The 23,838-nt window shown below is 43.4% G+C and overlaps 1 long non-coding RNA gene across 1 annotated transcript; it reads right to left on the bottom strand.

Moving 5' to 3' along the window:
• Positions 1–304: 304 nt before the first annotated feature.
• Positions 305–5,215, bottom strand: LOC117878626. The gene is made up of 3 exons (XR_004646031.1): positions 4,579–5,215; positions 2,414–2,503; positions 305–605 (listed from the first exon to the last, which is right to left on the bottom strand). It is a non-coding gene; the product is annotated as an uncharacterized LOC117878626 (long non-coding RNA).
• Positions 5,216–23,838: the final 18,623 nt, after the last annotated feature.

Below are 23,838 nucleotides of genomic sequence, written 5' to 3'. Positions count from 1 at the left end.
GTGCTCCTGGATTCAGCAAAGATGATGTGGCAAACTCCTGCCACCTTATCACCAACTTGTAAAGAGGCAGATAGGGACTCATAATTTTTGTTTTTCCATCCTCCACCTAATTCCTTGGTGGTAGAGGCCATAAACGAGTGGGGTAGACAGCATTACTCCAGGTCTACTCCTTATGACAAGGACCTTTAGACGTTTTTAGATGGAAGGCCTACTAATCCGCAACCTTCCACTTCTAGATCACAAATTACCAAGTGATCACGGCCAAGTATGACTACATGAATTACAACTATTTTGCATCCTTTATTGAACATCTTCCATAAAAGCACAGAGAACACTTCCAGGCTATTATTAAGGAGGGTGAGTTATTAGCCAGAACCTCTCTCCCAGCTTGGATGCTGCAGACACAGACGCTAGATCCATCTCCACAGCAGTTGTCATTCACAGGATGTCATGGTTCCAGTTGTCGGGATTCCTGAGAGAGGTTCAGGATACAGTTGAGGACCTGCTATTTGATGATCAGAACCTCTTCTCAGGAATGACAGAAGAGTTCTTTAACATGATGAAGGACTGCAGGGCCATGTTGAAGTGTCTGGGTATATACATCCCTAAAAACAGAGATTTGGCAGGTCTCAAACTGCCCAGAGATCGCACGTGATTCAGTTCTCTGGTTTTCACAGAACTACAAACCCGCTAGAAAAAGACAGATTCTAGAGGAAAACAGCTTCCCATCCTCCTTCAGCTAGTACCCAGTAATCATTGAAACAGCAGTTTTGATGGGTTCATCAAGGGCTCAACTTCTTCCTCACCTCTAGTTTGCAAACTGCAACCTTTTTCCCATCTCCCAACTTTCGGAGACCACCTTTCCCATTTCCAACAAGCCTGGCTGCATATTACAATGGACAAGTGGGTCACGGAGGTAATAACATTGAGCTACACCATCCACTTTACATCCCTCCCCCCTTCCCTCTCCCTCTCACAAGACTAGACGGAGTCAAGAAATACACTCCCTCATTTGTTTAGGAGCAATAGAACTCACAGGTGGGAAATGTTTTACTCAAAGTATTTTCTCATGCCAAAGGAGGACAGAGGGTGGAGACTGATTTTAGATCTAAGAAAACCAAACAAATTTGTGAAGTCTCAGAAGTTCAGGATGGCGACTCTGGCAGATATAATCTCTTCTCTAGAGGTTGGTTTTCAGTCCTCGGCCTACAGGGCACCTATTTCCATATAGAGATATCCGACATGCAAGACGTACATTTGCTTCACCAAGGGCAAGGATCATTTTCAATAACAAGTACTTTCCTTTAGTCTGTCTTCAGCAACAAGGATATTCTCAAAAGTGTTAGCAGTAGTAGCTGCTTACCTTCCATAAGAAGCAATTTTAGTCTTCCCATATCTTGATGACTGGCTACTCAAGGGCTAATCTTATGAAGCAGTAGTAACTTCCACCCAGACTACTCTCTCCCTTTTCCTGGAGTTGGGTCTCCAGTTAAACGTAAAGAAGTCCAAGTTAGCCCCTGTATAGAGAATACAATTCACAGGGGCTTATTTGGATTTGTTGACAGTCAGGACCTTCTTTCGCCCAGACAGATTCCCTAACATTGTCCAATCTGGTTGGAACAATTCAAGGAAGCCCCTTCAACACTAACAAGCTGTTTGCAGCTCTTGGGTCATATGGCAGCTTGCACCGGCATGACCAAACATGCAAGATTAGGCCTCCACTGCTTTCAGTGCTGGTTTAAGAGGACCTATTCCTCAACCAGAGTCAGCTTGGACAAACAGGTTACTGTTCCCCTCCAGATGAAGAACTCCCTGGATTGGTGGAAAGATTAATGCAATGTCTGCATGTGCATTCCTTTGATCCACCCAGCTTCAGCAATAACTGTGACAATGGACGCATCACTGTTAGGATCGGGACACAACTCACCCCTTGCCAGAGGCCCCTAGACTGTGCTGGATGCTCACCGCTGCCTGAGGGCTGGGACCCTAGACTATGCTTGGTGCCCCATCCTGTCTGAGGCCTGGGCTCCCAGATTATACCTGGCTTTATCCTGCCTGAGGTTTGGGCCTTAGACTGTTTGGTGCCCTGCCCTGCCTGATGGGTTGGAGCCCTGAACCATTCACTGCTCTACCCTGCTGGAGGGATTGAGCCCCAAGACTGCTAATTTCCCTATTGTCTTAGACTGTCCTTACAGGGGCATGACAGCAAAGAGGCATGGCTTCCCTTGGAGATTGACAGCGAGGAAGAGCCCCACACACCTACATGCCTACAGGATCATATGACTTCACCCCAACCCAGGGGTACTCCATCTCCAAGCATGGCTCCTAGATGGATCACAAAATTAGAATCCACCTGCTCGACAGGAGTACAAGTATTACTAAACAGAAGAAGGGAGCAACTCAAATTATTTACCTTCAGAAATGGAAGAGGTTCAACCACTGGTACCACCACCACTGCATTGTGCCTGAAACTTTTCCACTCTCAGCCATCTTGAATTATCTTCTGGTTTTAAAAAAACATTGGGTTTATGAATTAGTTCTGTTAAGGTTCATCTCCCTGTAATATCAGCTTTTCATTCCCCATTAGAGGGGTTTTTCATTTTTACGCACCCTATGTCATCCAGATTTATTAACAGTGTAGAGAATCTTTACCCCCCAGGTTAAGGATCCTACTCCAATTTATGATCTCAACCTTGTACCTAGATACCTTATGGAACCTCCATTTGAACCTATGGTGACCTGCTTCTAGCTTCACCTATTGCGTCAGCCCACAGAAATGGGAGCTTTGATAGCAAACCCCCCCCATTTATATTTTTCAAGGACTGCACCCAAAGTTCTTACATAAGATGACATCAGATTTCCATCTTAACTCATCTATTCATCTACTGGTATTTTTTCATAAATCACACATCTCAGAGAGAGACTTCCCTTCATGCATTAGATGTACGAAGGGCATTGTCCTTTTATCTGGATAGGACCAAGCAATTTTGCAAATCACCAAGATACTTTCTCTCCATTGCAGAAAGATCAAAGAGGTCCATGATCTTATTACTACTTGCTATGATGCATCTGGTGCTTTGCCTCCCCAAAGGTTTATAGCACACTCTACCAGATCACAAGCAACTTCCACAGCATTACTCAAAAACATTGCAGTGTCTGAGATATGCATAGCTGCCACATGGACGTCAGTGCATACGTTTTCAAAGCGCTGTCCCTTGGTCCACGCCATCAGATCTGATACAGCACTTGGTTCTGCTTTACTGTCTTCAGTCTTGGACCTGATTCCAAAGCTCCGTCCTCCCTGAGAGGATACTGCTTGGGAGTCACCTGAAGTTGAGCACTCATTAGGAAACTCTTGAAGTAGAAAACATTACTCACCTTGTGCAATAACTGTGGTTCCTCAAGATGTCCAAAGGGGATGTGGGTGCTCCCCTACCCGCCATCCTTCCCCTTTGCTTTGGACTGTTTCTGTTGAATGTTTGGATAGAGAAGAAGCTGAGGGCAGTTTGCTCATACAGCGCCATATACCCTCATAGGAGGCAAAAGGTTGCGTAGAGTGTATGTGTGTGACAAACAGATACTGCTGATGAAAAAATTCTGATCCACGGCTCCAGAGGCTCATTCACACCTAAAATGACCCATGGGGGACACACCTTGAAGAACCACAGTTACTGCAAAGGGTGAGTAACCTTTTCTTCCTTTCTCTTTCAGTTTAGATTGTAAGCTGTGGACAGTCGTCCGTTTGTACAGTGCCTAGCATATGTCTACCCCAAACAGATGAACAAAAGGTTAACAGCAGTCAGAAAGCTCAATATACAACATGCTGCCAACCTACTTTTATGGTACATTCTGTATAAACTGGTGGGGCTAATAAATGAATCTCTTTCTCAAGTGCTTGTTTTACACTCCTACATAACATCATCCTTGTAATTTGTAATTTTTTTTAAGGAGTAACCTAACAGCAAACTTTGCTCTTATCAATTGGCTCAGCATCATGATACCTGGCCCGGCACGAGGTTGAGGAGGTGGGATGCAGGAATAGAGCCTGGAAAAAAGCATGTTCATAAAGAGCTTACAAAACCTGCATATCAACAGTTGCCTCTCAAAGCATACTAGAAGTCAGGATTCAGTTTCAAAGAGATGCAATAATATAGGTTCTCTAATCTCGATAACTATGTTGCTTTGAGAAGACCATAGTTGAAAGAGTTAGGAAAGTCTTAGAGCTGTATGAAAACCAGAAGTTCCATTTTTCAATAAATTCCATGTTTTTGGAAAAATTAGTTCAGTTGGAACAAACCCAAAGAATTCTGAAACTTGCAAAACAAAAATTTATAGAAAATGTTGGTTTGTGTTAATTAAAACATTTTGTTTGTTATATAATATAGCACAATACATTTTGATATAAAAAGTTGTTTCAAAGCAAAAAATAGAAACATTCTGTTCTGAAAATATCGAAATGGATTGATGGACTGTTTTGACATTATTAAAACTACTTGTTTCACGTTTTAAAACAAAATTTTACAGTGGAAACACAGATAATTTTGATATCCCAGCTTGACCCTGATTAACTTGTGTTACCTGTGAGATGATCTCATGGTAGCATGGCAAATCTTCAAGGAAACTGGGTTTTCATTGTGGAAGTTCTGTTTCTCTGCTGGACATCAAAAATGCAAGCCGCCAGTCATATCTCTTATATGTCAATGTGAAAAATAAATAGTGCAATATGTATAGTGTATGTAAAGACTTCCATATCTTGGCTACTCTGCGTACACTGAATTTTGCTGAAAAACAACCAAGATTTTAAATTAAAAAATCATAAAATATTATATATGATGAGTTAGCAACAGAAATTCAGACAAAGAGAATATATTGTTTTGCATGGCTCAGCATTATTTTAGTACTGTCAGATGCTGCCTGGTGTTTTGGGGTTTTGTTTTGTTTTGTCAGGCTTCGAATAATGTCTTTTAACATGGCTGCTGGTTGCAAAAACCTAGAAACATTGTAAACTGCATCCATCTCACAATGCAAGTGTAACAGACTTACAGATACAAGGAAGAAGATGTGAAGAGACTTGTCTATGTACATGTTCAAAAGCTAAATACCCAAGACACCAAAGTTTTACTGGTTTCTCAATGTGATGAAACATTTCCTAGAGCTGTAACACAGACTAGGGAAATTAAGCTATTTTAAATACAGATCATACAGAAATATCAAAAAATAGATTAGTATCAAAAACAGGGAGTAAACTCTCAGATTCCTGCGCAGTTGCATTTGGACGAGACATTTGATGTTACTGAATACAAACCAATAATGAATCCACGTTAATTTAGGAAATTAGTAGAATACTTGATTAGTAACAGGATCAGAGGAAGTGTTATTAACTCTGACTTACAATGGCAGTGCCGTGCAAATGTCAGAAACAAATGGCATCTTATAATTTTGCTGGCTATCCTTTCAGTCTCCACTTGAGGGGTTGTGTTTGCATTTGGATACAGTATTTCATACTGAGTTTTTTGACCACACCATGTGCTTTTCATTGTTACCAAGGTGTTATAGACATTTTTAATTTGTTGCTATATTGCCACTTTCTTTTAATATTTTTTAAATCACGCATGTTATCCAATGAAGTTTACTAATGATGGCTGACTAATGAAGTGTCTGATCTTCCAGACTTTATTCATTAGACTAACCTGAAAGTCACATGAGCACATGTTCCTTGAATAAAAAAGGAAAGATGGAACATAGAATCTCTAGTCTAGAGTCACAGGGATTCATGCTCCACTTGGGTGGCTAAACTTTGATAGGAATATAAGAAAAGAGCCTAAGAAGATGTCTCAAACCACTGATAATTGTTCAGAGAATCCAAATCAGAGTAAGGAGAATGTTCAATAGTGTCACAACAGGCAAGACAAAAAGAAATGCACACAACATAGTCATATTTAAATAAGTCAATATTTACTCCTAAAACCTTACACAATACCCAGGATTGAGTATTATGAAGTTATGCAATTTTTCACCAAATCCAAAATTCTGATTAAAAGAGCAGGAGAGACAAAATACCAGACCCAGCTGGTCTTTCCCTAGAATTGATGCCTGCAGCCAGCTTTGTATGCTTTTCACTAAGCTGGCAGGACAATCCCTTCTCATTGATCATGATGTACTACCAGCAGCCCATGCATGTGCTCAGGTGGCTGCTGATTACTCAGATGGGCTGCCCTCATGGTTAGGAGTTTTTTAAACATGAGTGACACAGTCTCTCCCCCAAAGGTTGGCTACCCATCAGTTTGCAGAAAACTCACTGAGTGTTCCCCTGACATGAGCTGCACAATTTACTATTAGGATTCCTTCCAGTATTCATGTCAGAGAGCTCTGTTTGCTTGGCAGAGACTGCTTGTAAAGGATTTGGGTCCCAATTCGCAACCCATTGAAGTTAATGGGAAGATTTCCAGGGCTGTCAATGGTGTTGGATCAGGCCCATAGTAGACTATCATTCTTTATATCCTCTTGTATGTGTCTCTTGCTGCTGCTGTCTGTATTTTGGGGGGAGGAAGAGATGTGGAAGAAGATGAATTCTTTTTAGAGAAGTACTAAAAAATGTTTATCAAACAATTCTCCAGGATACTCTGCTACATTGTTCATTTTTTGGAAATACAAAGGTCCACACTGAAGCTGTGCAAACTTCACTGACTTGCAATTCTTGGTTGTGGGCCTAATTTTTGCTTCCTTATCCCTGAAGAGTGGATGGGGGAGCATAACAGCTGGCAACACCCTAAAGATGTCAAGGAGGAAGAGAGGAAGGGATATCAGGTAATAGGTATTACTTCACCTACCTCTACAGGAGACATCAACAGGCACATTATGGAGAACATGGGGACGTATGCCTGGTTTCAAGTTTCACTATGCATATTTTGAACAATCCCTAGACACATTTAATTAAACAGGAATCTAGGAATACCATAGTGCTTGACAAAGTCATTACTAATCCCCATTTACCTTTTTACCAGCCCATCCTTTCCTCACAGGATATCAGAGCACGGCATCTCTCCTATCCAACTTTCCAACATATTTGTTGGGATCCATACATGTAGCTAGCTTTGTTTGCACATCTTCTCCCCTTCCGTGGGAGCTGAGGCTTTCCTGTAGGTATACATTTTTTTCTTTCCTATCAGTGTATTTCAGTGAGTCTGAATGTTTGTGTGCTGTGTAGAGTACTAATGTCCCGCAAGCATTTGTCTGGGAATCATTACTTTCAGCTTGATCTTGTGAAAGCACATGCTGACTGTAGAATACAGAATTCTAAATAAAAAAAAATAGCTAGGAACAAATATCTATATAGAAGTAGCAGCCAAAGCCCCCAACAAGAGATGTTTCCATTTTTTCTCTCCTCCCCATATTCATAAATAATACGTAACCAGGGGGTTTCAGAGGCCAGCCTTTCCTAGTATATATCTTTGAGCAATATGTGCACTTGGTATACCGCTCAAAGACTGTGGCTTGCAGAGTTTGATCCCATGCAAGGCAGGCTTCATGGAATATGCACTTGATAAATAATTTCCCCCTTGAATAGCCTGGGGGACATGTCTAGAGCAATGCTTTGGCCAACCTATTCAAATGTTGTTGTAGATAAGAGATCAATAAGGGACAGCACTTTAAAAAGTCAATCTTAAATGGCAGGGCCCCTGGGGGGGATGTAAGAATTGTTGTTGTAGTGATAACTGAAGTAAGAGTAGATACTATTTTTAATCTCTGCTCAGTTGCTGAGAAAAATAGTAGCCTAGCAAAAGGAGCCTGGAGAGACCACATCTAAGGAAAGGCTACTCTTCTTTATGAATCCTATTGGGAGCACGAGACCTCACTTGTTTCTGTTGTGATCGATGGGGATACATGTATATGCTCTTCAGTAGGACTGACCTAATTTTGCCCAGTTTAGGACCCTGAAGGCTGTGCTATGGCTCACAGACACTACACGCTGCAGTATATCACTTTCCACCTTGATCCGGATAACTCAAATGGTAGTACCAATCAAGCACAGACCTTCCAAAGAGATTCATAGTCACGCTGAGACTATGCAAGGAAAACTTCAGCTTTAAAAGACTACTTGAGCAACCGTAAAGGTGGGTTAGAATGAATACGTAAACGGTCTGTGAACGCTATAATCATAAAGGCCTCAATTGTACCTGATAGGCATGGATCTGAACTGGGGGCTATGAGACTGTGAACTAGTATCCTGCCCCAATGGGAACAGCAAGAAATAGTGTGCCCGAAGGGGGTACAGGGCTGCTCTAATCTCATCATGTGCTCCTAGAATTGGAGAGCTGCTCTCCAAAGGAAGAGAGCACTTGTGTCTGGACTTGGTATATCTCAAACTGTATGGAGAAATTCTGTATGGAGAAATTATTTCAGATACGTTTTAGGTGTCTAGAACTTCTCAAAGTTAATTTTGCTCTTTCTCCAAGGCTTGTGCTAATTGAACTCAAGACACTAAGACAGACAGTCTGGCTTCATAGAAGAAGGAATATGGAAAAAATAGTATCAATGACACGTTTTCCTAAATAGTTTTTCTGTCACAGCATAAGCAAAATGCATGATGGTTTGGGGGTGATGTAAATGCTTTGTTGCTATCATTCTGGGATGGCAGAGGGTCTATTTACTGCCCAAGGTGGAAAAATAACAAAACAATTTCTTTTGATTTATTTTTTTGGTTGGCTTTCAAAGAACTCAAAATATTTCAACCAGCTCTGCCTGTAGGCCTTGATCCTGCAAGCTGTTCCTCATGAAGGGGCTCCTTTGCCATACAAGGTAAACAGGAAATACCAGAAGGGTTGCCTAACTTCTGAATGTTGGACTTTGTGACATTACTAATAGTCTTTTAACCTTGTTTTGTTGTGTGTAATTTTCTTGGGTTTTAAAAAGCAAACTGGAAAACTAGATACTCCATCATATGTAGAGGTGGTCAGAAACTTTCTGATGACATGTTTTCCTGTCGGAAAATGATGATTTATAGAAAGTGACTTATGCCATGCAATTTGCAATTTCATTGCAACCTTTTCTGCCAGCTCACCCGCCTTCCTCCCTGATTCCTCAGCAGCATGTGGTTCTCCAGGCTCACCGGCCTGTCAGCAGCTTGTCTGGCAGGATATCATGAAGCCGGGGCTCCAAGGGCTTCCAGTTTCTGGAGACCATATTTCATTTGGAAACTCTAAAAATCATTCCTGCAGTGGGAACATTTTGATCTTTCTGAAATAAAATATTGAAACTTACAGTTCCATAAAAAAAAAAAATCATCCTGAATTGTGGCTGGAAGTGTGTTTCCTGACCAGCTCTACTCATGTGGCATCACATGGTTCATCCGCAGCTTACCCATCTGACTCCTTGGTAGCCTGCCTGCCAAGCTGTGGGAAGCTCAGACTCTATTGATTCCAGGGCTTCTAGGCTCCCTGACTCTTCATCAGTTTGCCTGGCAAGGTGCTGCAGAGTCATGACTCCCAGGGCTTTCTTGCGCCAATTCAGGACAAAATATTTTCCAAATGCCCAAAGCTTTTCACAGAAATGGAAGTCCATTTTCTACCCAGCGCCAATTGTGTAGCATCATATTGACATCCACATGGTTCACCTGCAGGGCTGGAACCCTTAAATCCACAGCACAGGCCTTTGCCTTCTGAGCTAACAGAGTAACTGACAGTGCTAGTACGTTGTCATCCTCTCTGTGGACCAACAGTAGAGAGGGATAAGACACACACTTTGCCAGTTGGTTTCACAGATATTTATTGGCCGTAGAGAAATGTGAGATTTGGGAATCTTGGCTTCCATACCAGGGTCTGGAAGGAAATGTCCTCTCTAGTGGGCTCAGACTTCTGCTCATCCCTGCTCCCCCCCCCCCCCCCACAAAAAACTTGACACCTTCTGCCCTGTCACCTCCAATCTGCTCCTGTGCCAGTCCTCTCTCTTGCCACCCCGGCTCCTTGTCCCAGTCTCAGACTCCTTATCCAAACAGTCCTAAGTCTCCTCCTCCATGTTCACTGTCCAAGTCCCAAACTCTCCTTATTCAACCACTCTCAGCATCCCCTCTCATTCCAGTCTCCTTGCCTAGCCACTCACGGTTTCTCTCCTTCACCTTCCAGTCACAGTCTCACCAGACTCCTTGGCCCTTTCCTTTCACCTGGTCCAAGTTCTCACTTTGTTCCTCATTCTTGGAAACAGCTGAACCATTTCAGCTGAAATTTTCCAAAAAATTCAATCTGAGACACACACATGTCATGGAAAATTTCACCAAACAGTAAAATTTTGGCAAAGTTATAAGCAACTGAAAACAGGGCATTAAAATAGGAAATGTCATGTAACCCTAACAATAAGTGGTCTGACAAGGTCTGCCATAATATCAATAATGTGTGTACATTTGGTAGGAAGTGACAGATATATTCAGTTAAAAAGTGGAGTTGGCAATACATAGATTTGAATGTTATAAAAGTATATTAATTATCATCCTACTCTGTTTTTCATTTTTAGTTACTTCACCTTAAATTGTATATAGTTAGAAGGATTGTGGGGAGGAGTGTCCATTCTCCACCAGCAACTCAGGATTCTGTGGCCATTTTTAAAGAGGAGAATGTGAGTGGTGATGATTACCGGTAGTGTGTCTGAAGAAAACATTCTGATGGCTTTGTATTGAGCAGATTTTCACCTTCAAAGCAAAAAGAAACTCCTTACTTCAGCTGACACTGTTGCTTTCATCATTCAGAGGAAATGGATCCATAATAGCACCAGTAGCTTCTCTTGTATCTTTTAAATTGAAGAGAACTTTTTAGACATCTTGATGATATTGCTAGAAGGGCTCCTATGTTGTACCCGGACTCATTCCATTCCTTTCCTTTCCATTTTGTTGTTCCTGAGACTCATTTACAGACCCACTCATTAATATTTAACCTGCCAAATCATTTTGCAGCAAATGGAAGGTACCCTTTGATCGTCACCTTTCCTTGTCCTCTCCTGTGGTGCACAGTTCTATCTTCCTGGTTCTCCCCCTCAAAAAAAAAGCTTTGTTGTTAATGAGGAACACTCACCAAACTGCCTTTTAGTGAGAGAGGTTAAAAAATCATGGGTTATTTTCCTTTCTGTACCAAAGTTCTCAGAAAGCAGAAATGATCATTAAATATAATTGTTTTCAGAGATAGTATATAATCACAGTAAGACTATCCAGGGAGGTATGGCAGCATCTCTTAAAATTGGAGGAGACAGATGGTTTTGAAAATGCTTTCTTAAACTAGTCATTGTTTTCTATAACCCCTTATACCCAAAGTAACATACAATGGGAAGAGCAGTACATACTGACATTAAGATTTGTTTGCGCAAAACATTTTGTTCCAACTAGATAAAAATGCCTGAAGTACTTCTGGGCTCATACCTGACATGAGATTCATAATAATTTAAATCTCAGTGCTAAGAAAGTTCTATCCCCTGAAGAACCCAAATCCTGGCTTGAACACCATAATATGAATACAGATCGAACACCGGTCCCTTTGCAGCATGTAGCTGAAATGGAGGACAGGTAACTGATGTGGAACTTGCACTTCATATCATTGACATGTAATTTGGTACATTTCCAATTCAATATACAGTGTACGGTTCTGTGTATGCACTTTTCCTATATAAAAGAAGTGTATTTTCCTCTCTGCCAAGATATAGCTTGTACAGATGTTCAGTATACGGTGGGAGTAACATATTCAATAAGATATATGATTCCCTCTTTAAAAAATAACCCCCCCCCATCTTGTTTTGATTTTTAAATGGCCACTTTCCTATACTGTCATTTCCCCTGTCTCTGTAGTTGAAGTTGCGTGAGTGACTCCAATTAGACACTAGCTTCAAGGCTTTGCAATGGACTGTACAAAATCCCTCTCTGGAACCCATTTTTATTTCCTTTACTTTCCTGCTTACAAAATTAGCTCATTACAAAATGGTCAGTTTAGCTGGCAAATGAATGTATTTTGGCTTGTTTTAGATGCTGCTCTGCTTTCTCCTAGCTATTCAGCTCTGCTTATGGCTATTAAAATTCATATTTTCACTGATTTACAAACTCCTGTATCCACACTGCATATCGATGCCACCTTTAAATCTCTCCAGGAGAGCTGCAATCTACTTAGCATGTCAGCATTCCCTGGCAGGATGTGTCCATAGTAAGGCTTGTCTAAAATAATGTGGATGGAAAATGGCTTGTCAACAAAATGAAAACTTTTGTAAAACTATCTATCTATATATTTAAAAAACAAACAGACATAAAGCAGAACTGAAAATGCTTGTTGGGGGGGTTTGGCAAGCCAAACATAAACTTATGTTTTTAAACTATTTCCCCCCCTCCAGTTTTCTGACCAAAAAAACCTGAAAAAATTATAAAGAAAAATAATTTCCCGGCTAGCTCTAACACATAATGAGAGGTTAACATTATGTGCATGTAATGCATTGACTAGGGGTATTTGATTATGTCTCCAGCTAGTGGCTGACCAGTATCAGGATAAGAAAATTACTCCCAGGTAGCGAGTTACTTCTTTAATTCAAGTACACCTCTACCCTGATATAACACTGTCCTTGGAAGCCAAAAAAAAATCTTACCATATTATCGGTGAAACCGCGTTATATCGAACTGGCTTTGATCCACTGGAGTGCGTGGCCCTGCCCCCGGAGCGCTGCTTTACCGCGTTCTATTCTAATTTGTGTTATATCAGGTCGCGTTGTTTCAGGGTAGAGGTGTACTATGATTTTTGGTGCTGACAGTCTTGGGTTTGACCCTGATGACAAGCCATCATGTCTATAAGAATGTGGCCATGGGGATGTTAAACATGCTCATACACCTTAGCGTAGACCCAATATTTTTTGTCACTGTGCACTATTCTGTATGTGCTGAATGCCTTAGTTTCAGTACTCTAATAGGTCAAGCACTGCAACCTATGTGTGTGTCCAAAGAACAGCCTAAGGGACTTAAAATAATGGGGCTGAAGGAAGAGATCTTGCAAGTGTGGCAGTGTCAGAATTTTGAAGATATTGTGTCTGGAACCTAGTCACTACAGACATAAGCATGGAGTGGGAGCCTCCAGGCTTGTAAATAGCTGACATCTGCCTGTCTTAGGTTCTGGCAGCCTGCGTAGAGATGGATGAGAGCCAGGAAAGGGAATACATACAGACATCTGTGGAAGTCACTAAAGTGGCGGTAAAGAGAGAATGGAAGGTAAGGATGGTACCTGTAAGAGAGAAATTAATGGGTATGATGGGAGAGAAAAAGGGTAGTGGGATAGATGTGTGGGAGGTGAAGAAAGGAGGTTGGAAGGTTTGGTTGTCTTCCATCTTACAGGTTTGTGAAACGGACTGACTTTTGGGGGTAACAGGCAGAAATTATATTTTCAAAAGATATGGCTCTGAAGATGATATAATCGAAAGTGACCAAGTTTTGCAGTATCCTGGAGATGGCCAGGTTTGGGAGAGGGGGAAAGGACTAACAAAAATTGCAGTGCTTGACCTATTAAAGCATAAAGAGCATAATGCACAGTGAGAAAAAATATTGGGTCTATTCTAAGGGTATGTCTACACTACGAAATTAGTTCGAATTTATAGAAGCCGGTTTTATTGAAATCGGTTGTATACAGCCGATTGTGTATGTCCACACAATAAATTGCTCTAGGTGCTCTAGTCGGCAGACCTCGTCCACAGTACGAGGCTAGCGTCGACTTCCGGAGCATTGCACTATGGGTAGCTATCCCACAGCTATCCCACAGTTCCCGCAGTCTCTGCCGCCCCTTGGAATTCTGGGTTGAGATCCCAATGCCCGGATGATGCAAAACAGTGTCGCGGGCGGTTCTGGGTACATGTCGTCAGGCCCCTCCCTCCCCCGTCACAGCAACGGCAGACAATAGATTCGCGCCTTTTTATCTGGGTTACCTGGGTTACCTGTGCAGACAACATGGAGCCCGCTCAGCACAGCTGAGCTCACCATCACCATATGTCCTCTGGGTGCCGGCAGACGTGGGACTGCATTGCTACACAGCAGCAGCTGCTAACTGCCTTTTGGCGGTAGACGGTGCAGTAGACTGGTAGCCTTCATCGGCGATCTGGGTGCTGGCAGCCGTGGGGCTTGCCTTTTGGCAGTAAATGGTGTATTATGACTGTTAGCCGGCCTATTACAAGTCGGGTCATCGCACGTTAGCAGAGTCTTCCCTGAGCAGCAGCTCGTGCAATAGGCCTGAAGACCATCGTCATACACCGCCCAGTATTTGCTGCCAAGCACCCAGAAAGATGCCGAGGGCTATCAGTCACGCTGCACCGTCGTCTTAAGATGTAAAAAATAGATTTTCTCTGTATTCATTTGCTTCCCCCTCCCTCCGTCAACAGGGTTTTCAGTTTAATCTTTGGGGGGGACCAGTCTGTGACAGTTGTTTGTGTCTCTCCCTGATGCACAGCCACCGTTCTTTATTTTAATTCCCTGTGCCTGTACGCCATGTCGTCACTCGGCCCCCCTCCCTCCTTCCCCTAGGCCGTCAGATACTACGTTTGCGCCACAGCTCGAGCCGAGAAGCGGTTCGCGCCTTTTCTTTGAATTCTGGGTTGAGATCCCAATGCCCGGATGATGCAAAACAGTGTCGCGGGCGGTTCTGGGTACATGTCGTCAGGCCCCTCCCCCCTCGTCACAGCAACGGCAGACAATAGATTCGCGCCTTTTTACCTGGGTTACCTGTGCAGACAACATACCACGGCAAGCATGGAGCCCGCTCAGCTCAGCTGAGCTCACCGTCACCATATGTCCTCTGGGTGCCGGCAGACGTGGGACTGCATTGCTACACAGCAGCAGCTGCTAACTGCCTTTTGGCGGTAGACGGTGTAGCATGAGTGATAGCCGTGGGGCTGGCAGCCGTAGTGCTGCATTGCACCAGCCCCTTGCAGGCGATGGTATATTATGACTGGTACCCGTCGTCGTCGTACTGGTATGGCTGTCAATCATGGCCACCTGGGCAGACATGCTACTGTTTCGATGATGACGGTTACCAGTCATAATATACTATTTTCTGCCAATTGCCCAATATTGTCTGCTAAGCACCCAGAAGAGGCCGAGGGCGATGCTGGGTGCTGGCGGACGTGGGGCTGGCAGACGTGGGGCTGCATTGCTACACAGCAGCAGCCCCTTGCCTTTTGGCAGATGATGGCATATTATGATTGGTATCCGTCATCGTCATACTGGTATGGCTGTCACTCATGCTGCAGCGTCGGCTGCCACCTTAAGATGTAAAAAATAGATTTGTTCTGTGTTCATTTGCTTCCCCTTCCTCCGTGAAATCAACGGCCTGCTAAGCCCAGGGTTTCCAGTTTAATCTTTGGGGGGACCATTCTGTGTGACAGTTGTTTGTGTTTCTCCCTGTTCCTGTACCTGTACGCCATGTCGTCACTCGGCCCTCCCTCCCTCCCGCCCTCCTTCTCCTGGTCCATCAGATACTACTTTCGCGCCTTTTTTCTGACCAGGCGCCATAGCTAGCACTGGGATCATGGAGCCCGCTCAGATCACCGCGGCAATTATGAGCACTATGAACACCACGCGCATTGTCCTGGAGTACATGCAGAGCCAGAACATGCCAAGGCGAAACCCGGACCAGGCGAGGAGGCGATTGCAGCACGGCGACGAGAGTGATGAGGAAATTGACATGGCCATAGACCTCTCACAAGGCACAGGCCCCAGCAATGTGGAAATCATGGTGTTACTGGGGCAGGTTGATACCGTGGAACGCCGATTCTGGGCCCGGGAAACAAGCACAGACTGGTGGGACCGCATCGTGCTGCAGGTATGGGACGATTCCCAGTGGCTGCGAAACTTTCGCATGCGTAAGGGCACTTTCATGGAACTTTGTGACTTGCTTTCCCCTGCCCTGAAACGCCAGGATACCAAGATGAGAGCAGCCCTCACAGTTGAGAAGCGAGTGGCAATAGCCCTGTGGAAGCTTGCAACGCCAGACAGCTACCGGTCAGTCGGGAATCAATTTGGAGTGGGCAAATCTACTGTGGGGGCTGCTGTGATCCAATTTGCCAGGGCAATGAAAGACCTGGTGATAGCAAGGGTAGTGACTCTGGGCAACGTGCAGTCAATAGTGGATGGTTTTGCTGAAATGGGATTCCCAAACTGTGGCGGGGCCATAGACGGAACCCATATCCCTATCTTGTCACCGGAGCACCAAGCCACCGACTACATAAACCGCAAGGGGTACTTTTCAATGCTGCTGCAAGCCCTGGTGGATCACAAGGGACGTTTCACCAACATCAACGTGGGATGGCCGGGAAAGGTACATGATGCTCGCGTCTTCAGGAACTCTGCTCTGTTTCGAAAGCTGGAGGAAGGGACTTTCTTCCCGGACCAGAAAGTGACCATTGGGGATGTTGAAATGCCTATCGTGATCCTTGGGGACCCAGCCTACCCCTTAATGCCATGGCTCATGAAGCCATACACAGGCAGCCTGGACAGGAGTCAGGACCTGTTCAACTACAGGCTGAGCAAGTGCCGAATGGTGGTGGAATGTGCATTTGGACGTTTAAAAGCGCGCTGGCGCAGCTTACTGACTCGCTCAGACCTCAGCGAAAAGAATATCCCCATTGTTATTGCTGCTTGCTGTGCGCTCCACAATATCTGTGAGAGTAAGGGGGAGACATTTATGGCGGGGTGGGAGGTTGAGGCAACTCGCCTGGCCGCTGATTACGCGCAGCCAGACACCAGGGCGGTTAGAGGAGCACAGCAGGGCGCGGTGCGCATCAGAGAAGCTTTGAAAACGAGTTTTGTGACTGGCCAGGCTACTGTGTGAAACTTCTGTTTGTTTCTCCTTGATGAACCCTCCAACCCCCCCCCCGACCCGGTTCACTCTACTTCCCTGTAAACCAACCACCCCACCCCACCCTCCCCTCCCCTCCCGCTTGCAGAGGCAATAAAGTCATTGTTTTTTCACATTCATGCATTCTTTATTAGTTCCTTACAGAGGTAGGGGGATAATTGCCAAGGTAGCAGGGATGGGTGGGGGAGGAGGGATGGAAAAGGACACACTGCATTTTAAAACTTTAACTCTTATTGAAGCCCAGCCTTCTGATGCTTGGGCGATCATCTGGGGTGGAGTGACTGGGTGGACGAAGCCCCCCCCACCGTGTTCTTGGGCGTCTGGGTGACGAGGCTATGGAACTTGGGGAGGAGGGCTGTTGGTTACACAGGGGCTGTAGCGGCGGTCTCTGCTCCTGCTGCCTTTCCTGCAACTCAACCATACGCTCGAGCATATCACTTTGATGCTCCAGCAGACGGAGCATTGCCTCTTGCCGTCTGTCTGCAAGCTGACGCCACCTATCGTCTTCAGCCCGCCACCTCTCCTCTCGTTCATGTTGGACTTTTCTCATCTCCGACATTGACTGCCTCCACGCATTCTGCTGTGCTCTATCAGCGTGGGAGGACATCTGCAGCTCCGTGAACATCTCGTCCCTCGTCTTACGTTTTCTCTTTCTAATGTTCACGAGCCTCTGCGAAGGAGAAACATTTGCAGCTGGTGGAGGAGAAGGGAGAGGTGGTTAAAAAAGACACATTTTAGGGAACAATGGGTACACTCTTTCATTACAAGGTCGCATATTTCGGCTTGCAGGCAGCCATCGTAGGCCACAGTGTTTTGGCTTATTTAACCTTCTTAACATGCGGGAAAGGTTGCAAACAGCAGCGCATTTCCCATCTCAAGGATGAATTGGGTTGTCCATTTAAAATGGGGTTTCAATGTAAAAGGAGGGGGCTGCAGTTTCCCGGTTAACATGCGGCACAAACACAAGTAAACCACCACCCCCCCACACACACACACACGATTCTCTGGGATGATCACTTCACCCCTCCCCTCCACCGCATGGTTAACAGCGGGGAACATTTCTGTTCAGAAGAGCAGGAACGGGCGCCTCTGAATGTCCCCTTAATAAAATCACCCCATTTCAACCAGGTGACCGTGAATGATATCACTCTCCTGAGGATAACAAAGAGAGACAAGGAATGGATATTGTCTGCATGCCAGCAAACACCGGGACCATACGCTGCCATGCTTTGTTATGCAATGATTCCAGACTACGTGCTACTGGCCTGGCGTGGTAAAGTGTCCTACCATGGCGGACGGGATAAGGCAGCCCTCCCCAGAAACCTTTTGCAAAGGCTTTGGGAGTACATAAAGGAGAGCTTTCTGGAGATGTCCCTGGAGGATTTCCGCTCCATCCCCATACACGTTAACAGACTTTTCCAGTAGATGTACTGGCCGCGATTGCCAGGGCAAATTAATCATTAAACACGCTTGCTTTTAAACCATGTGTAATGTTTACAAATATTTACAAAGGTACACTCACCAGAGGTCTCCTGTGTGCCCTGAGGGTCTTGGGTGAGTTCGGAGGTTACTGGTTCCAGGTCCAGGGTAACAAACAGATCCTGGCTGTTGGGGAAACCGGTTTCTCCGCTTCCTTGCTGCTGTGAGCTACCTACAGTACCTCCATCGTCATCTTCCTCGTTCCCCGAACCGTCTTCCCTGTGTGTTTCTCCAGTGAGAGAGTCATAGCACACGGTTGGGGTAGTGGTGGCTGCACCCCCTAGGATCGCATGCAGCTCCGCGTAGTAGCGGCAAGTTTGCGGCTCTGCCCCGGACCTTCCGTTTGCTTCTCTGGCTTTGTGGTAGGCTTGCCTTAGCTCCTTAATTTTCACGCGGCACTGCTGTGTGTCCCTGTTATGGCCTCGGTCCTTCATGGCCTTGGAGATCTTTTCTAATACTTTTCCATTTCTTTTCCTGCTACGGAGTTCAGCTATCACTGCTTCATCTCCCCATATGGCGAGCAGATCTCGTACCTCCCGTTCGGTCCATGCTGGAGCTCTTTTGCGATCCTGGGAGGACTCCATGACGGTTACCTGTGCTGATGAGCTCTGCGTGGTCACCTGTGCTCTCCACGCTGGGCAAACAGGAAATGAAATTCAAACCTTCGCGGGTCTTTTCCTGTCTACCTGGTCAGTGCATCTGAGTTGAGAGCGCTGTCCAGAGCGGTCACAATGAAGCACTGTGGGATAGCTCCCGGAGGCCAATAACATCGAATTCCGTCCACACTACCCCAATTCCGACCCGCAAAGGCCGGTTTTATCGCTAATCCCCTCGTCGGAGGTGGTGTAAAGAAACCGGTTTAAAGGGCCCTTTAAGTCGAAAGAAAGGGCCTCGTTGTGTGGACGTGTCCAGGCTTAATTCGGTTTAACGCTGCTAAAGTCGACCTAAACCCGTAGTGTAGACCAGGCCTTAGGCATATGAGCATGTGTAACATACCCATGGCCACATTCAGACAAAAAATACTGCACGCATTTCATCTAAACTTTATTGAAAGGGCTTGCAGTAATATTCTGATGCAGAGCAACTAATCATCTCCATTTATCTAATAAGCAGCCTTTAGGTATAATAGCTAAATTTTATTAGTAGCAGTCTCAAATAGCACAAAATGGTGAGGGTTTTTTATGGACTTAAAAAAAAAAAAAAAGTAGAAAAGAAAATGAATTATACAATATAAATTTCCTTTTTATTAAAGGAAAATAGTAATGGAGAAAAGCAATCAAAATTTCTCATATCGAGCCATTGTGTTATAGAGGACAGAAATACATAAAAAAAATAAATAATTGTTGTTTAACCCCCCAAAAAACCAATGGCCAGAATGAACTAACACATGTAACATGTTATCATTAAACAGGTTAAGGAAGAGAGAATTCACATATTCAAAATCTACTGCATTCTTTCTATGGATCAAGCTCTTAAAAAAAAAAGTGCCTAAAGTTTAGGTCACTACAGCAATTGACAATAACTGCTGGGTGCTCAGCACTTCTGAAAAAGCAGACCAATTTTTTTAGGCACTCAGGTAATGGGGCCAGATCTTCCATGGGTGTAAACTGGCAGAGCTCCATTAACTTCCTGGGTACTACAGCCCATGGCAATAGTTGAGCACGGGGCTCCGGGAGCCTAACTTTGGGCATCCATATTTGAAAATCTTGATCATCATAAAATACTCACTTGAGGACTTGGCTACAGGGCAAGCTAGTGCACAGCAAGCCAGGGTGTGAAACTACAGTGCATCGGATTGCCACACACTGACATCCCATGTAGACCCCACTACAGCACAAAGTCCTGGCATGCAGCTTAGTGTACCACTACTTCAAAGTATATTATGCTAAGCTGCATACCAGGACTTTGACTATCTCATAGCAGTGTCCATGTGGGACATTAGTGCATGGCAAGCTAAACCAGTACAACCAATTCATGAAGCAAGACAGGTGCATATTCACGCACCTCTGTAAGAAGTGTAAATACTTATAATCACCTATCCTTTCTCTATGACTATTCCTTGATGTTGCACTGCAGATTTAACCCTCTTCCCCTCAAAATCATGTCAACCTGAGCCCAGTCCCGCTGCTGAAACTTGGATAAGTGTCTCCTAGCTAAACAATAGTCAATTCTGCCCTCCCCTTTTCTAAAATCCTGCCAAATGTATGGCTGGATGTCAGCAAGTATCATAGTCCCTTCTTGATCATGGAAGCCTTGGTTATATGTGATTTTAGAGAGCTGCCTCTGCTTTTATCCAGGAAGGATTGTTTAGAGACCTACTGATATTTCATCATGGAAGTAGAACAGATCTTAACTAGGGTCAGGGAAGAAGGTTTAAAGAGGAACAAAGAATAGGAGTCACTGGATCTCCACCAAAGCTGATTAAACTTGAGGGAGAAACTTTATTTGGTGGGAAGCAGAAGGGCTGGGTTTGCAATCAAAGGGTGGGAGGATGAAAAGGCTGTGGCTGGTTGTGGTGGGAAGGTATAGAGAGAAGATTATGTAATGGAGAAGTGAGGAGAGGAAGAAAGCTCAAAGGCTTCACTAGACTTGGATGAAAATTCAAGCTATTAATCATTGCTATTTATATTATAGACTATCACACCCAGTTTGTCACATAAACCCTTCCTGTTTAATACAATAAGAAGCATTAACATGTTTAAAAGTAGCAGCCGTGTTAGTCTGTATCTGCAAAAAAGAACAGGAGTACTTGTGGCACCTTAGAGACTAACAAATTTATTAGAGCATAAGCTTTTGTGGGGTACAGCCCACTTCTTCAGATGCATATAGAGTGGAACATATATTAAGGAGATATATATACACACATACAGAGAGCATGAACAGGTGGGAGTTGTCTTACCAACTCAGAGGGCAATTAAGTAAGAAAAAAAAACTTTTGAAGTGATAATCAAGATAGCCCAGTACAGACAGTTTAATAAGAAATGTGAGAATACTTACAAGGGGAGATAGATTCAATATTTGTAATGGCTCAGCCATTCCTAGTCCTTATTCAATCCTGAGTTGATTGTGTCTAGTTTGCATATCAATTCCAGCTCAGCAGTCTCTCGTTGGAGTCTGTTTTTGAAGTTTTTCTGTTGTAAGATAGCTACCCGCAGGTCTGTCATTGAATGGCCAGACAGGTTAAAGTGTTCTCCCACTGTTTTTTGAGTATTATGATTCCTGATGTCATATTTGTGTCCATTAATTCTTTTGCGGAGAGACTGTCCGGTTTGGCCAATGTACATGGCAGAGGGGCATGTTTAGATATCGGTGTCAGGCTGAGCCTTACCTATTTATGTTAAAGAAACTACTCTTATTCCAGAAGCTGCAACATTCAATAGCAAAACATTATAAATTCCAAAAATAAGGAAAATTCAAATCCTGGAAAAAAGAGTCTGCGCTGCTACCTCTTAGAATCTCTTCTGTTGTTTTTTTTCCTTCTGCCTAATCTAATTCAATTTTCTGTCCTATCTAGTAGATATCTTGCAGATCTCAAATCCTCAGACGTGGGGATAGTGGTATATATTACAAGCTTCTAGCTTGGGTTCCTGTTATGCTTAATTATATTTTAGGCTTCCTATTTGGCATGAAAGAGCAAAGCTTCTTTGGCTCACTTGTCAGGAAAAATCTGATTTTTACTTCCCTGAATGTTTTCCTTTGCTCATATATTTTGACATGTAACTAGTAAGAAGATGACTCCTTCAAAGCTGATGATGAACCTGAAGCAGATGGGCTAACAAGTGTTGTTCACAACTAATGTCTTTCAATTAAGATACCTCTCCATTAAAAAATGAGCCAAATGTATGATGTTTCACTGTAACTGTGCCTTAATAAAAAGTTTAAAATGCATCTATGCCCCACGATGAGATTGCTAGTGTGGAAAAGAGTCCAGGAATCATTATCAGTACTTCTACTGTACAGAGATATTCGTGATTGGCTTCCTCAAGTAGTTTAAGTGCATTTGTTTGCTGTCCAAATGTTCTCAGCAGATATTAAGATAAACCTTTTGCCAAATATACACAAACTCACTGCACAATTACTGGATAGTTGGAAGGTCAGCTTCTTCTTAATTAGGCTACTAAAGAGAAAAAGCTTTGGGCATTATTGCTATCAACTACGAACAGAGTAAATGGCCCTACTTTATTAAAGAACTAAAACAGAATCAATTGTGCTATTTGTCTAGCTGTAACCAAATGATATGGATATGATCGTCAAGAAGACGGATTGCTCGGTGATATGGACTAAGTATGTTTGTTTATTTTTCTAACAAAGCTAGATGACTCACACCAGATGGTAGATGAAATTCAAGGTAAAGTGTGTTGGAAGGAATAATCTGAATAACTCATACGCATTGCTGGTCTCTAAATTAACAGAAAACAGTCAATAAAAAACGATCAGAGCTTCACTGTGCAAAGTTCAATGAAAGCATCTGCTCAATGCACAGTAGTGGCCAAGAAACAAAAATAATATTAAGAATGCGATAGAAAATAACTGATGTATTAAATAACACTACATCCGTGCTTCTAGCTATTTCAGTTCTGATCAGGCCATCATAAAGATATGGCCCAGGTAGAATGGTTCCAAAGATAGTAACATTTATTAGAGGTATGGAGAGACTTGGATATGAGGAAAGAAGGAAAGTTTAGGGTGTATCCTCTTAAGAGAGAAAATGAATAAGATAGGACCTGATACAAAGTAATGAAGGGTACAGAAAAGGACAATAGAGTGCTCCCATTTAGCCTTTCTCAAAATACAAGAATAATAAGCCACCCAAGTGATGGAAAGGCAACAAGAGTAAAGCTGATAAAAAAAGTGCACTTTTTTACACCTCTCATAATTTGATCTGTGGAATTCAATGTAACAAGATGCCATTGTGGTCAAAGCTTTGTGGGTTTTTCAAAAAGGATTAGAAATGTACATGGATAATGAGAATAGGAACAGTTTTATGGTAGGTCCGATATCGTAGATCCCTTCTGAATCTTTTTTTTTTTTTTTCTTACTTCAACCAAGACAGGAAGAAACTTCCTTTAGGACAGGTTATTCCAAGAATTTAGAATTACAGAGTGTCTTGTACCTTCCTCCTGTTGACCTAGGTACCAGATTTTCATGAGGCTCTATAGCTTGCCTATGAACCAGACTCTCATAATTCTTTAGAGTCATGTTAAAAAGAGGTAACGTAGCTTGCTAAAAATTATCAGGAGAGATCTGACCACCTCTACAAGAATTGTTAAACAAGGAATATTATTTTTAGCAGTGCACTAACAGCAAGTAACAAACGCTTAAGTTAGCAGAATTTAATATACTTACCAAAAAGTTAGATAAATAACAGATGTTACTGGAAATTTATGAGTCAAAATAAGAGGGTTGTCTGTGAAATATAAGAAATAATGAAGACAAAACAGTGAACAGGTTGTCTATAAAGATGCTAAGCTGTAAGCCAATGGCAGAATGAAAATCAGACAACAATGCA

The sequence above is a fragment of the Trachemys scripta genome, chromosome 5, assembly GCF_013100865.1.
Source record: "Trachemys scripta elegans isolate TJP31775 chromosome 5, CAS_Tse_1.0, whole genome shotgun sequence".
NCBI classification, from domain to species: Eukaryota; Metazoa; Chordata; order Testudines; family Emydidae; genus Trachemys; species Trachemys scripta.
The sequence above is the reverse complement of the archived record's forward strand: the minus strand, read 5'-3'. Positions and strand labels throughout refer to the sequence as shown.